Source organism: Bactrocera neohumeralis, chromosome 6 (assembly GCF_024586455.1).
Source record: "Bactrocera neohumeralis isolate Rockhampton chromosome 6, APGP_CSIRO_Bneo_wtdbg2-racon-allhic-juicebox.fasta_v2, whole genome shotgun sequence".
Taxonomy (NCBI): domain Eukaryota; kingdom Metazoa; phylum Arthropoda; class Insecta; order Diptera; family Tephritidae; genus Bactrocera; species Bactrocera neohumeralis.
In genome coordinates this window covers 19,401,639-19,414,209 of record NC_065923.1, presented here as the reverse complement: position 1 = coordinate 19,414,209, position 12,571 = coordinate 19,401,639, and the positions used below count along the sequence as shown (strand labels likewise).

The 12,571-nt window shown below is 32.6% G+C and overlaps 1 long non-coding RNA gene across 1 annotated transcript in view; it reads left to right on the top strand.

The window, feature by feature from the left end:
- Nucleotides 1-12,571, top strand: part of LOC126760995 (uncharacterized) — a 210,029-nt gene that overhangs the window by 124,895 nt on the left and 72,563 nt on the right. The gene's annotated exons all lie outside the window — the stretch shown is intronic.

The window sequence follows — 12,571 nt, the reverse complement described above, 5'->3', positions numbered from 1 at the left end:
GTTGGACAATAAATTGCAATAAAATGCATTAGTTCGTAAAATACGACAAGTACACACACGCGCTCAAACATATGTATAGCCGTGCGAAAGTTGTTTGTGAGAGTGAAAAACAAAAACAACAAAAAAGTAGTAAATTAACTGGCAATTACATAAAAGCTGGTGGCTACAAATTAACTGATTACCCACCAAAACATAACCTCAATAAATGAATTAAAAGCCCAAATGCGAGAGCCAACAACGGGGAGTGACCAATTGGTTGTGTTGCACATTAAAGGGAAAATTAAGTAAATAAAGAGAAATGAAACAAAAACAAATGTGTGTTAATGTGAAACACGCTTGTCAATAATGAGGCACAAAAAAGTTAAGGAATAACAGAGTGAAGAAAGATGGAGTGGAAAGAATCTTTAGCATAGTTTTGTGATACTACGATGCAAGCCACTTATGAGTACTGCATTGATAGGCCCTTTATGAGGGATGGAAGCAATTTGATTCTTTATCGATTTAATGCAAAGCAGTTAAAACTGTTTATTACTTTTAGTTTATAAGAAGCACAAGCTATAATATTTTCACAGATAAGCTTTTAAGCCAAATCCGTGCTAATGAAACATTTAGTTCGTACTTTGTTTTTGGAGCAAACCAACTTTGTAAGCAAATAAAACCCAAATTTAGTATTGCAGAAAAATTTCCAATTTCACAGCTTAAAGGCAGCATATGGAGCTTTGAAATGTCGGCTATAGATTAGCGACATTTTAAGTTAGCAACGAATTTCTTGAGCATCTCATAGAATAAAAAATTATCGCTAGGCGCACAAAGGTAAAATCTCCTGTATCACTTCCTACAACACTTTGACGCACATATCATTGTAGATTTTTCAAAATTACCCAAAATAGTATTAAAATTTCCCTTAAAGTGACAGCACAGAAAAACTCTTTAATCTGTTAAATCGGAGCTTTCGAGTTAGTAACTTATTTTCCTTTGAAAGCTTGGTCTACATTTTTTTCAAAATATCAATAGGATAGCTCTTACAAGTAAATATTCGTTCATATACATAATTTTATTCAATTGACGGAGTTTGGTATCATATAATTTCCGGATATTACGAAACGTAAACGATTTTCGTCGCCAGAAGATGCTGTTGAAGCATTCAAAACCATGTTTTTGAGGTGTCTCAATCGGAGTGGAAAAAGTGCTTCGAAAATTGGTTTGAGCGCATGCAAAAGTGTATAAATCTTGATGGAGAATATTTTGAAAAACAATAAAACCATTTTCGTTGATAAATATTCCTATTTTCATTATTAGGCCAGAAATATATATAGCAGCCCTCTATAACCAAATATAGTTTCAATTGTGTAAGGTTCTCTCTGAAAAAGTTGATATACTGCATAAGCCTACTGGAAGAAATGTTATTCCAATTTCCGTCCTTAGTTTTCTTTCCATGGATTTCTGTTTTAAATGTTTACTTACAGCTACTCACGGTAAGAATGCAAGCAAAAGCTTTATTGGGACCTAAAGTTACCTAACTGTCTTAAAAACGCCGCCTAAGACCTTAGCATGAATTGTGGTTTTTAGTGAATACAAAGACCAAGTTTTGAACGAAGGCTTCCCAAAGAATTATATTATATTTCGGAGTGGTATCTGATATATTCATACTCTTAACCATTTGACCCGGTTTTGCGGGTTTCAGAAAACAGACTTTTTTATTGTCTTACTAAATTGATTGTAAAAGTTTTGGACATACAGAACTTATGCGCTCGAGGCCTGCTGGACTAAGTGCGCCGTCTTTAAAAGCGTTTTTCTCGAAACTGTGTTTTTGAAGTCGGTTGGTAAGAATTCTTGAGCACTACTCAACTGATCTTGAAAGATAAAGAGAAAGATAAGGATAAACATAAAGATAAAAATAAAAATTAAGATGAAGATAATGATAAAGATAAAGATAAAGGTAAAGATAAATATATAGATAAAGATGAAAATGAACATGAAGTTGATGTTGAAGTTGCAGTTAAAGATAAAGTTAAAGTTAAAGTTAAAGTTAAAGTTAAAGTTAAAGTTAAAGTTAAAGTTAAAGTTAAAGTTAAAGTTAAAGTTAAAGTTAAAGTTAAAGTTAAAGTTAAAGTTAAAGTTAAAGTTAAAGTTAAAGTTAAAGTTAAAGTTAAAGTTAAAGTTAAAGTTAAAGTTAAAGTTGAAGTTAAAGTTAAAGTTAAAGTTAAAGTTAAAGTTAAAGTTAAAGTTAAAGTTAAAGTTAAAGTTAAAGTTAAAGTTAAAGTTAAAGTTAAAGTTAATGTTAAAGTTAAAGTTAAAGTTAAAGTTAAAGTTAAAGTTAAAGTTAAAGTTAAAGTTAAAGTTAAAGTTAAAGTTAAAGTTAAAGTTAAAATTAAAGTTAAAGTTAAAGTTAAAGATAATGTTAAAGTTAAAGTTAAAGATAATGTTAAAGTTAAAGTTAAAGTTAAAGTTAAAGTTAAAGTTAAAGTTAAAGTTAAAGTTAAAGTTAAAGTTAAAGTTAAAGTTAAAGTTAAAGTTAAAGTTAAAGTTAAAGTTAAAGTTAAAGTTAAAGTTAAAGTTAAAGTTAAAGTTAAAGTTAAAGTTAAAGTTGAAGTTGAAGTTGAAGATGAAGTTGAAACAGTTAAAGTTGAAGATGCAGATAACGTTGAAGATGAAGATAGATATTGGAAAAAAATGTTCTTCTAAGCCGTCTTTTTTGTCCTGAGATTTCTAATTTTTATACACCCATTGAATCCATTACTCTTTACCAAGTATGACGCTTTCAACTGATGGTACGATATGAATTGGTTTGGTTTTCGTTGTGTCCTCGGAAATATCAATTTGCAAAATCGTTGTTTCTGTGGTTCTGATAACTTTTTGATATATTATAAACTTTCTGTTATCTAGTTGGATTTCCGACATGAATTTTTAAAGGTAAACTGGTATGTCTTACAATTAATTTCATGCTTTCCTACAGAGATATATGGTAAATTACACATATATTATAAATATTCATATACATACTTTATACATATAAAGCAAATTAACCTATTTCTGTGGCTATCGCTGTATTAAGTCTTATTAGATCACATGCCGATATATGCTCACATATGTATGTATATATGTTTGTATGTGTGTGCCTCTGAAAATGTACGACAGCGTGACCGACTGACTGCCAAATGCTTAGCCTAGTTGTAACGATACGCTTTAGTCTGATACTACTAACTTAATTTTTCATGCTACTGAAGTAGCGATATCATCAACACACATACATACAAATGTATAAGTGCGCTACTATTTGTGTAGAAGGAAATATGTATGTGTGTAAACCTATTAAAGACGTGCATGCGATCTAATATTAAATTAACAGCATGTTGTATAATTGTTCATAATTATAACAATTAAAATAACGCCAACAAAAATAGCAAAAGCAAACAACACAAACAACAACGAAGGAACGACAACAATGAAAATTGTATAATATTAGCCACGCAACTTAAAAGAGGCAAACTGGAAAATATATTTATAAATACATATATGTATGTATGAGTGTGTATGTATATATAGTATTTATATTTATATCTAGCTGTGCATATTTAAGTATATGTCTTGTAATAAAATGGTAAAAATACGCACAGGGAAGTATTTGTGGCAACAATATTTTTATTTAATTTATTTTTGTTGTTTTTGTGTTTACACATTTTCCACAAGCTGAGCCTTTGCACCGCATGCAGTGGCACGATTCGATGCAAAGACGCGCACAGCGGCAAACAGGCGGGCGGGCAGTGAGGCGTGTGAGCCGCCGCTTGTTGCAACGTGTGGGTGCAACTACTTATGAGCAGTCATCAAATAATGTGCTACGCACACACACACACACGTGCACATTAATGTAGGTGCTTATGTGTGCGCCACAAAGGCAATAAAATAAAGCAGTGGCACGTTGAAGGAGGAAGATTTCCCTCGAAGCGCTTGCGGCAGCTGCGCGTAAAAGTGAAATGCTGCCAACAACACCAACGCCACAAGGCAGAGAAGTGAAATGAAAATGCTTGTATGCGCATGAATACCAATAAGAGTGTGTGTGTGTGTTTGTATTTGTGGGCGCATAGAAAAATGCGGGGGAAAACAGCGTGGCATTATGTGAATGAAAACGAAATGAGCGTGCAGGTAGCAGAAATAGAAATGGAAAGTCTTATTGTCCGCGTGAATGCATTCTACTTTGCTGCGTTTTTTGTTTTTCTCTCAAAACAAAAACAACGTTGCGTTGCATGCAAAGAATTTAAGCCGGCAAAGAATTCAGTAGATTATGTTTGTATGTATGCATGTGCGCATATGTAAATGAGTTTATTTTTAATAATGAAGAAGAAGAAAATAAATAATTGCACCGACTGCACTTTTATTTGGTCGAAGAAGCGTTGCACGCAGATTAAATACATACACACACACACACATTAAAGCATTTGCTTTGAACTTCATTTGCTCTCTTGACACACGAATTTGACGGGTTATTGGAAAGAGTGTGGGTTCAAATGGTTTAAAGCCTTAAGCTCAGAAGCCTTTATGGAAAACATAAATTGTCATACTATGTTTAGTTCATAATCTATTTCTGTCTTTTATGTATGCCGAAATAAAAATGGTTCGAGAAAAGTATTGATTTTAGATCACTTGAATACCATTTCAAGAATATTTAACCTACAGAAGGGTTTTAATTTTATTAGCAAGAAAAATAAGAAGCTACACTCAGATCCTTCAAATCATGAGTATCGACCTTTTACCCATAAAATTTATCTTACTCTGATTGTGCTCGCTTTTCACTTGCTTCATTACTTCTGCAGTCTTTGGAGGATTCCGAGAAAAACATCTTTCAGTATCTCCAGCTCTCCCATTAATATATATTATCTGTATTATTACTTTTAAAATATATTCCAAAATTATTAGAGCTCTATAATTATAATTACCGAGATCAGTATTTTGCTTATTGTTGTTGAAGAAAATATTAGGTGAGAGCAATTTTTTTCATGTTGAAGATCCTAAGATGATAATTCTATTTTACGTCAAACCTTTGTCACCAAACATGATACAACTATTTTCTGTCGAAGTCTCGCTTGTAGGAATAAATTTAAAGTCTTTTTATAGTACAAAAAAAAATCAAATTATTTATGGAAGAACGCTTTAGCCCTACCTTTAGTCGATTAATACCACACAGCTGAAGGCATTTCGTTTATGAAGACCAGATTATCACGGTTTGATTGAGTTATGTTCTGTGGTTGATCTTCAAGATTATGATCCTTCTTGGGTTGCCAAAGATTCGTAGTTTGTGATGTCAAAAAATACTTGAGTTTGGATTTCACTTAGCGACAAACAGCCTTGAATTTTTCATAACTCTGCTTAAGGGATTATCACTATGGGCAAAAAATAGTAAGAATTTTTAATTTAAAATTAAGGTTTGAAAGGTTTGTTTTCTAGGTTGGTATGGTCAGTGTGCGAAATGTCACATCAAAATAATCATTAGTATTTAGTATACACTTGTCTTTCCGAAGTGCCTTCGGCGATTTTTACGATGAGTGAAATTATTCAACAAAGAAGTTTCATTAAATTTGTGTGCGGAATTGAATTTTCTGATGCCAAAAAGTTCAGACCGTTGCAAAAGGTGAATTTTTCAACTTCATATGGGAATCAGATTCTAAAGCTTTTGAACACATTTTTCTCGAAACACTGTTTTCTGAGCCGTTGAGAGAAAATTGTTCGAAACGGTGGAACCGAGATGATGGTCGAGGGAATAAGAATTTTTGATAACAATGTCGATTCTTTAAAACACTCCGAAATGTAAATTTTTTCACAAAAACATATTTTTTTTGGTAAGCCGCCATTTTATGAAAAAACAAAAATTTAACAGCTCCTTCGGTCATAACCTGTATTTATCTATTATATTTTCATTATTTTGGTTCATCAATTTGTGACAATTTTTAGCAGAAAAGTCTTTCACGCCACCAGGTACCTTTTCTGCAGGGTCTCCTGGAGACAGGCTAGGGATCAACGGAATTCAAAATTTTTCAAAATGTATACCCAATTATCAAAATAGCTTAAATTCTGTAATTTTATATAATTCTAAATTATTAATTTAACATAATGCCACTTTTTTCTTGGAAGTGGATATAACTCCATTATTTATATTTAATTACATCGATTGCCATAAATCAACTGCCCAAGTATTAAATTAATATCATTTGTCGGATTCCGTTTTCATAGCCAGAAACTATGTTAAATGCTAAATCCAACCCTTTGTGAGTCTGAGAGCTTAAACATTTTCTCCCAGAGAGAGAAATCGTTGTTATTGTTCCTGATACTGATATTTTCAAGAGAGTCCAATTAAAATTATCGAATTATCGAAAGAAAGAATCTTTGGTGCAATCCTCGCTAACTTACTATTGAAATGTAGTTAAAGTAGATATCTTCGTTTCGCCACTCTTTACTCGCAAAATTTCCTTTACTTGTCGAATAGTTTTTATAGCGAAGTCATAACAAAGTTTTACCTTGGAATTCTATAACAGGGAGTATATTTTTAGACTTTTTAATGAAAGTGGTATTAACATTTTTTGCTTTATACATCGTTGTTTATGCCATCATATTTCATTAATGCGAGTTGATTGTTCGATTCACCATTCTTCCATTTTTTTTTTTGCAAATTGAAAAGAGTTGATTTATTTTGAATTATTTTCACTTCAAGACGCAGAGAGAAATGCGGATTTACTTAATGAAAGCTAATAAATTAACACTAATGAGATATTTATTCAGTAAACTAATAAATATATATGAATATGTCTGGTTGCATAAATCGATTAAGGAATATAATACATGTGTATTAAGATAGTTATGCCATTTGATCAAAATTAATAAATTTTACAATATGTAATAGACGAATCACAACTTTCTGCTGACTAAAAGCGTTTTGTCATCGGCTTTCTTTCAAACACTTATTTATAAAACGAAGATATTATGTTACCCAACAGCGCCATTTACATATCTACTTTCTAGGCAACTACCGGGTGCTTGCAATCAAGCGTCATTCATTGTAGACCATAAAAAATTATTTTACTCTTACCTTATTAGGCATTTAAATCCATTAATAGCCATTTTCTTGTATGAGTCTCCACAGCCGCAAGTAAGCCTATAAGTCAATGATTAGCATATCAAGCTCGCAGCTAATTATAAAGGTTAAAGAGGCAAGCGACTGATCATTTTCACTCTCGCTGTCACGCTCTTGCACTCTTTGATTCACTATATTTAGCAATAATTGCGATAGTCGCGTGCTGCAGGCGATATACTAACAACTAGTTGGCAGCAGGAAAATACTAAAAACATTCATTGAAAGAAAATACTAAAAATATTCATTGAATAAAAAAAGAATATTACAATAAAATTGTACAACTTTTGTTGCTGCGCATCAATAAATTTTTATATGCTCATCAGCGTTAATGTTGACACGACAATAGACTTCATCAACTCAACTCAACCCAACTCAACTCAACTTAACCTCACAGCGCATCACCGAAAGCAGGCGATAAATTGTATGCGCTTTAATGCGGCCATCGTAAAAATTCTTTCAGCTACTTTGCAACATTTTTTTCAGTCAATAACACTTTATGTGTGTGTGTTTGTGTATTTGTTACTGCATTTGTATTTTATGTAATTTTTTTAGTGCATTGACATAAATTTTGTATGAAGCGATTTAGGCGCCAATAAAATCGGATGAGTTTTGATATGAAAAATTTCATTCAGTAGTTTTTATGGCGAAATGTCTGTGTTTGACGGCAGTCGCTTTTGGGTTGAGTTTATATAACTAATTGTGGGGAATTTATGTAATTACTACGAAGCGTATGTCGTGAATTTTGTGTGTCATTCAAAGGCTAACCTCCAAATTAGATGCTCTTTATCTATGCAGAGCTGCATATTACAGCAAATTAGCTATTTAAATGCTATTTTATGGGATGTTAATAATTAATTTAATACTTACGTGCGTGTAAATTATTAGCAGTTTTAATAAAATAAAAAAAAAATCTTGCTTTATCGTTTTAATATTTTTATTTAATTTTCAAAATCATCAAGAATTTGTAATAATTAAGAATATTGTCAGAAACCATATAATTTGTGCGTACTGCCTCAGCTGAATATTTTTCTTCACATTCTTCTTTTAATCAAATTTTTATATATTTTTTTATGTTTCTAATTCTATTTTAAGCCATCTTCATCTTTCAAATCACTAATGTCTTCTTCCATACCACTCGCTTCACATTTGTGCTCACATATTCTTCAACGAATTTGGGTATAATTACGGTAGCTCACATATTGCGTGTTTTAGGGTCAAGTTGTTGGATATATGCTTTTAATTATATATTAAGCCGTAACTAGCAATTCTTCACTGTAGTTTTATTTTAAGAATATTAATAATTTACGCCTCTAATATAGTCATTATCACAGCATTTAATTATGATTATGCCTTGAGGTGTCTAAGCGTGTGTAGCAATGGAAATTTGTTCATAAAGCAATTTTTTAGAAGTTTCTACATACAAGTATGAGTGCTGAAAAAGTGCTAGATGAAAAAGACGAAAGAAACTCGGTAGAAAAATAAAAAAAATTACAAATATTATTTAACAAAACACAATTTATTATTTTACCAAATATATATATAATATTTTTTATTGCTATCTTATTTATTACCATAAAATATAACCAAAATTTATATGATTTTTATTAAATATATATATTAAAACTACTTATAAATAATTATAATTGATAAAACTTGCAAAAAATTTAAATGTTTTTATGTGAGAAAATTTCTCTGAGCGCCAGGCACTTGGGAGTGGCCAGAAACAATTCCCTTACATGTGGCTCAAGCAGCTCACGACTTCCAGTTTAAGACCAAATATACTCTGGGTAGCCTAAAAACCATCTGTTGAATGCGAGCTAAAGTGAGAAGCCGAAATATCCCTTCTTAGAGAGCTTTGGGCTTTGGGACCCGCCAAGTAGAAACACCCCCAATGAAAAGATGAAAACACCCTCGGATGAGAGACCCTCACTGCAAACATATTAAAGATTACGATTTAGGAGCATGCGGCTAGAATGTCCGGTTCCTTAATTGGGAAGATGCTGCAGCCCAACTAGTTGATGTCCTCGTAAAAATAAAGGCTGACATCATCATAATACACACACATAAAGAAGCGCAAATTCGATATGGGATTCGTGGTGGGAGAGGGACTTTGTCGGCGAGTCCTGTCATTTACCCCGGTGGATGAACGTCTTGCCATAATTCGCATCAAAGCGAAGTTCTTCCACATATCGCTGATTTGCGCTCACGCCACGATGAAAAAGAGACTGTTAAATCTGTAAATTTTCAGCCAGGATCAATGAGGTATTTTGACAAAATTCTCAAACTAGAGATAAACTAGCCAGAGCAGCACCACCTTACAATTATACCGTGGCAAAGAAGACATTTTTGTGTCTCTAAATACTTGTAGATATTTAATCATGTTATATATATAGCTAAGTTTCGATGGTGGCAGTCCTTAACTAGCTCAACTAGCAGGAATATGGGCTGACTAATAAAATTCAAAATTAATGATATATCACAAACATTCTAGTAGGAGTATTAACAGATCACTGTCTTTAAAACATATTATATGCGAATGCAAAGCTTCTTTCGGTCGATGATGAACTTCATCAGAAGCTCCGGGTAATTCAGAGGGGAGACGATGTACTCGCAATAGTTGGATTTTTTAGTACTGGTGGTTTTACGATGGTCCTCCTAAAAGCCTAGGTGCGTCGTCAGACAACCGCTCTAATAACATGCCTACCTCAGCGCATAAAAATCCAATGAATATCCTACACCTTGGAATTCGGATATTGATATCCTTGAAAGACGAAAGACCAGCGAAAAGCTCATTCGATTGAAAACGTATAGGTGGACAACGAAAGCAAGGGTGCCTACCCAACCAATCGAAGGAATATGTAGGAACCTGCCTGCCTTAGTATGTACAACCGTCGTGACCTATATATCATACTATATGTATGATTGTAGTACGGAGGAAGAAAAACAAAAGTTAATTTACTAGTTCTATCTACAGGGAGGTTGGTTCTTCTCCGATCATCGTCTGAAAGATATTATTTTATGTAATTCGTTCACTCTATTGATATGGGATTTCATCTTAGAACTGATTAAGATAAATAAAATATAAGACCCCCTAACCTTTAAAGCTTGATTGATTTTTAGCAAGTTTTATACTTACTCTCAGTAAATTAATCAATGATAAGCCAAATGTACTCTGCCTTAGATGTCTTGTAATAAGCTAAATATTTTCCATAATAGACGACTCTTTTTTCGCACGTCAAAGACCAGATCGCACACCGATAAATTTTCCAATTAGCAATTTATGTGCAAACGCATACACACATATGTACAAGTGTGCTTGTACTTGTTTTTACGCAAGAGCAATTCTGCTTAAAAGTCATTAACTTTATTACACCGGATTGTAATTAGCATCCTAACAAGCGGGGCTTTATGGCGGACTTTAGAATTTATATAAACGAACCGCACCGAGTGGCCATTACAAAAACAAAAAAAAAAGAGCAACAAATCAGCAGTTTACATATGCAAATACAAAGTATATAAGTTTTATATATATATATATATAAATATATATATATGAATATGAATTCGCACCTAATACCCTTCTAGGCGGTCCAAAGCTTGCTGGAGTCTGCCCATTTCTGTTTCGTACCCGGTGTTTGTGCAACTAAACTGAATAGTTTGTTGTTGTTTTCCGATGAGTCAGAAGTGGCGGCTCACAGCGTTCCGAATGATTAAGGTAATTCTCACGCTGCGCATATATAATTGCTCAGTCGGCATTTTATTGACTAATTATTTTGCTTAATGAACATATGTATATGTGTGTGTGTGTTTGTGAAGTGGCTAGAGTCTGGCAACGCAGTTTATAGGCAATTACATTATTCGTATATTTATTGTGCTTAGGTAAGTCTAACTTTTGCCAAAGCTTCGTTGCAGCTTTAATTAATTACTTATTGAATCATTGTAATCAAGTGTAGTGAATGCAATTTTTCTGTGCCAAGAAACCAGATTCACATTATTGAAAGCGTATTAAGATTTATTTCGTTGTACTTATTTACGACAAGGTTGCAAATGAAGCGGTACTAAACAGAATATTATGAAGCTGCTTTGGAATATAAATAAATATTTAGGTAATAAAGCCAGTTAATTTAGTATCTAATAATATAACGTTTTTCCTAATAGAATTAAACAGAATTTTATTACCCATCATTTATAACTAATTTTAATCAAGATTTTCCTTAGTCAGTAAACATTATTATATTTAGGTCTACATTGTTTTTTCTTACAAAACAGAACCAAATTTAATCCTTTAAGGGACAGAACTTCACAGCCACAAAACAGGTGATTTTGGAAATTGGAAAAAAACACTGTATAAATTGTTTAAAAATTTATACAGCCTTAGAATTTTTTGCATATTTTAAGAATAGTACACTAAAAATTTGGAAGAAAAAATTTCATATTTTTCGAGTAGGATGTGATCTTCCACAACTCTAAAACAAATGAACTCCACTGCTGCAGAGATGCCAGGCTTCCCTGTGTAAAGATATTGGCATATGTTTGAAAATAATCAAAAATTGATAAAAATAACGGCGTTTTTGAAAAATGTTTACTTTTATCCAAAGTTTTAGTTATTTTTGGCTTATCAAAACTCGATTTTCGATTAGTTCAAAAAACTGCCAGGTCATGGTATATAGTATTAAAAACTATTTTACAGTGCAATGCAGTAAAAATGTGAAAGAGTTGGATTGTTTGTCTCTGAATAATCACAATAGAAAAATTGGAAAAATATAATTTTGGAGAACTCGTTTAAAGATAAACTTCCGGAGCTGTTTGCCCTTTATATACATATACACACTTTTGTTTTTTTACGAAAATTTCTTTCGTAGGAGACCACGTTAACATAGCCGTCATAATAATCAAAGTTTAAAAGTGTTCATTAGATACATCCGGCACTTAAGAGGACTAATAGCAAAAAAAAACCCAACCTATCATAACATATTTGTGAACTGGGATGTCTTTAATGTTGCTTCATTTTCTTTTAACAAAGCACCAGGCAAGTTCAAGTCTTATTCTTTTTGTAGCTTCATAACTTGTGTTTTATATCTCAATGTCGTCCATTTTAAGATATAAGACTTTTCTAGGAACACTTTTAATGGAAGTTTGAGGCAATGGTGCCATGAATATAAAAAGTTTATAGAAGAAGCAGAATCTGTGCCAACTACCGTGGGATAAGCCTCCCCAACATCGCACATCAGGTTCTATCGAAAGTAATGGGTGAAGGGTTAAAATCCACTGTCAACAAACTGATTGGACCATATCAATCAAGAGCTCAATCGAGCAGATTAGGCAATTGAGAAATAAAGTCCTCTCTCGACTAACAAAGAACAAACTCTATAAATCACTCATTATTTCCTTCCTGCTAAATGGTGCAGAGGCATGGACGATAACAACATCGAAGCAAAGATTCTGCGG